The sequence below is a fragment of the Gracilinanus agilis genome, chromosome 2 (assembly GCF_016433145.1).
Source record: "Gracilinanus agilis isolate LMUSP501 chromosome 2, AgileGrace, whole genome shotgun sequence".
NCBI lineage: Eukaryota > Metazoa > Chordata > Mammalia > Didelphimorphia > Didelphidae > Gracilinanus > Gracilinanus agilis.
The window spans coordinates 429,577,463-429,581,510 of NC_058131.1; positions in this window are offsets into that span (position 1 = coordinate 429,577,463).

Here is a 4,048-nt window from a genome sequence, read left to right on the forward strand (position 1 = left end):
GAAAAGAGAGAGAGAGACAGACAGAGAGAGAGAGAGAGAGAGAGAGAGAGAGAGAGAGAGAGAGAATCCATGTCTTTTTTTTTAATGTATGGCAGAAATAGAAACTCTTATGATTCAGCGTGAAAACTGGAATAGGAAACATGTTGAAATTTCTAAAATAGTCTTAGTTTTCCCTTGGCAAAGGGTTCAGAAGGCATTTCATGTGGCCCCTCTTTCAGAGGACAAAGGTTATGTAACCATTAGCCTGGCTAAGAAGATATAATCATGTCACACAAAGTATTCTGTTCTCTAAGCCAGACTTGCCCATATGCAGAGCTGGTGGCTATGTTCATAACGAAATATAAAGCAGTATTAGGAGGACTTTCCCTCCCTCAAACATCCTCCAATGCCTGAAAATGTGTGCCTCATTCTTTTTAGATGGTACTTTGTCCTTTTCTTGTGTTGTCCTTATAAATGTTTCCTTGTCTTCCCAATTAGATTGCAAACTCCATTAAAAACAGGATCTGAATCTTTTCCTGTCTCCCTTAGAATATCTAGCATAGTGTTGAATAAAAAAAAAAACACTTATTAAGCCTTTACTATTTTCCAGGTAGTTTGCTAAGCCCCAAGGCATACAAATATAAAAAAGAAAGATATTTCCTTTCCATTAAGGAGCTTACACTGGGAAGCTAGATGGTACAATGGAAAGAATGCCAGACTGGGAGTCAGGAAGACCTGAGTTCAAATTTGGCTTCATATATTTAATAGCTCTGTGACCTTATAAAATGAGGATAATAATAATACCTACCTCCTAAGGTTGTTGTGAGAATCAAATAAAATAATAATTGTAAAGTGTTTAGTACAGTATCTGGCAAATAGTAAGTGCCATAAGAAGTATTTTGGACAGGAAAGTCAGAAATAATAGTAAGTGTAGTCACATTGCAACTGATTGGCATAAGATTTCTATGAAGGGTAGATTTGATTTGATTTGATTACTATTTTCATAATTCTAGGGAGTGACTAGTGGGAAAAGATGTCCATGTCATGACAATGGCCAGGAAGTAGTGTGGCGGGTCTGAGTCCATACAGGTTTCGGTGAATGTTTCACCAATCAGATTCTGTATTCTGCTCAGAAGTGGAGGCTGGAGTGTATATGTTATAGCATGGAGATGGCCAAAAAGTGATATGGCAGTAAATTTAGGTTTGTTCAGCAAAGAATCAGTTCTTTAATGGAAGATTGAAGTAAACTCCATTGACTAGCAGTATCTCAGTCCTCCTTTGCCCCACCCTATTAATCAAACTGCAGAAAAATGGAGAAACTCTAACTTCCACCAGCTCCTGAGCCTGTTTTACTCAGAAGTCTGTTAGGATCTTTAGGATCTTGTCTTAGAACACCAGCAAAAGGGAATTCCATAAAATAATTATACCCTTTTGTTCAAGAGAGAGAGAGATTTAATAAGAACTATTACAAGCTACAGGGAACATACTACTACAACTACTAAGTAGCATTTAAATTGTATTTTAAGTAATTAACCAACAATTCTGAAATAAGTTGAACTACCTCATGGATTATTAGAAGAACTAATAAGTCATTAACAAGCATCTAAATCTATGAAAATTAATCTTATGTAATGACAAGAGAATCCTTAACAATAGTCTTAAACATATAAAGCACAAAATTATCACTATAAGAGAATTACAATATGATAAACAATACTTGTACTAAACTCAGTGGATTCTGCCTGCACAAAAATTCATGTGGATGAACAAAATGAATTGAATGAATGAATGAGTCAGTAGATTAGCATTTATTAAATGCCCATTATATGCCAGGCATTGTGCTAAGCATTGGGGATATAGAGAAAAGAAAAAGAAAAAAAAAACCAGTCCTAGTCCTTGCTGTCAAGGGTAGCTATGAACAGATATAGACAGTGTAATTTGGGGATATTCTCAGAAGGAAGGCACTAAAATTAAAAGAAGGACTAAGAAAGGCTTCTTGCATAATATGGGACTTTAGCTGAGACTTTAAGGAAAGAAGACAACCTTTGAGAAAGAGATGAGGAATGAAGAGCTTTCCAGGTATCAGACAAAGCCAGTGAAAACACTCAGAGTCAAGAGATGGAGTGTCATGTGAAAGAAATAGCCAGCATAACAATAACAATCATATTAATGATAATAATAATTTCAGTCCTTTGACCTTGAAATCAATGAATAAAAACAACCTTTTCCATCCCTATCACTTCTAATATAAGGAAAGGACTGGAAGAAGTAATGGAGAGGAAAATCTGACTTCATTATATGAATAGAAATATATCTCCCTCAATTCATGTGACATACCTCCCTGGGAACCAGAGTACAAAATGAAGAACCAACCAAAGGAAAGTAGTTCCCTCAATCTTATGACCTATTTAGGGAAACTTCTATAGTTGACAGGAACTAGTTAAGAAAGGAGTAGAGTATTCCATACCCTTAATCATACAGCCACAGCCTGGCAGCTATTAACTATGGTTTGTTAAGGGTGATGCAGAGCTGAGAATTTCTCATATCTACTCCCAGAAACCAAGTTCAGTGGTTACAGGTTTGTGTCTTAGGAAGATTCAGTTAATGGTATTTGGCTGAAGGATCATATCCAATACTTGATTTATGATTTCTTAAATGTTATTTTCAAAAGTGGTTGGAAACCAAAGGGCAGAACTAAAATTTTCTCTGCTGAGCTGCAAGCCCATTTTTATTGATGCCCTTAGTTTTTCAGTTTCCATTCCTGCCTTCTGTTGCTAAGTGACAATTTCTCCATTTTTACCCACTCAAAACTATTCTCCGTACTCACTCAAGAAGTTCCATCCATTTTTCTCCTGAAATTTCAAGTAAAAAAATTCCTCTTAAGCTCTGGAAATTTTAGAATGAATTGAGAATCTATGCCACTTCTCCTTCCCAAAGTAGAGAAGTATCTTTTGTATATAACTCAAGAATTTTATAGGGAAAGAGACTAGAGTTCATAGGTTCATAGGATCCATATCCAAATATGGTTTTAGAACCATCTGGTCCAGTCTCCTCATTAATGAATAAGGAAACTAAAACCAGCAATCAGGACCTGCTTTGGATACAAAGATGATGGTTGTAATAGATGATGGCATGAATACCCCTTTATCAATGCAAGACCCTTCCCCCATGCTCCATAGACAGGAACCTTGGAGTCCTAGCCTCTCAAAACTGAAAGGATCCTTCAGGACATTTATTTCAACCTCTTTTTCAAGCCATTCTGTTATGACTAAAATAATGTAATTGCATTAATAATTCTGTCATTTCGAAAAAGATATTAACCCCTTCTGACAATCAAACAGCCAACTACTTGCTGAGCCCTTTTCTGTGCCTAGTCCTATACTAAATGTAATGCTTATATTTTAGTTAGTTAAGGGGACAAGATTGACACATGACAATCACTTAGGAAACAGTATGAGAAGTATTATTTATTGGGAGTTCAAATACTGAAACTGAAGCTTAAATGCTTTGGCCACAAAATAAAACAGAACTCATTGGAAAAGACCCTGATATTGAAAAAGGCTTAAGGCAAAAGGAGAAGATGGCAAAGGGTAAGATGGACAGACAGTATCGTGGAAGCAATAAACACGAACTTAGACACACTTTAAGAGAGTGTTGGAATATAGAATGACCTGGCGTACTATGGTACTTAGGTTGGGAAGAGTCAGACAAGACTAAACAACAATAACAATGTAAGGCAATGTATAAAGAAGTGCCAGATAATGTGGTATAGTTGATTTGGTGTTAGAGAACCTGGATTTGGATTCTGGCTCTGACAATAGATTTGCAATAATATACAAGTCATTTATCAGCTATGGAACCCAATTTCTCCATCTGCAAAATGAAGGGATTGGACTAGAAAGCCTCTAGATTGGAGATTGGACTAAATAGCCTCTTTTGTTTAGCATAATTTCATGAGCAAGTGGCACAGAGGAATGAAACAGGATGAAGAAGGAGAGATTGATAAGGACTGAATGATTAGAGTAGGGATATATGTCTAAAGGTTTGGGGGTAGAATTTGGTTTCAGAG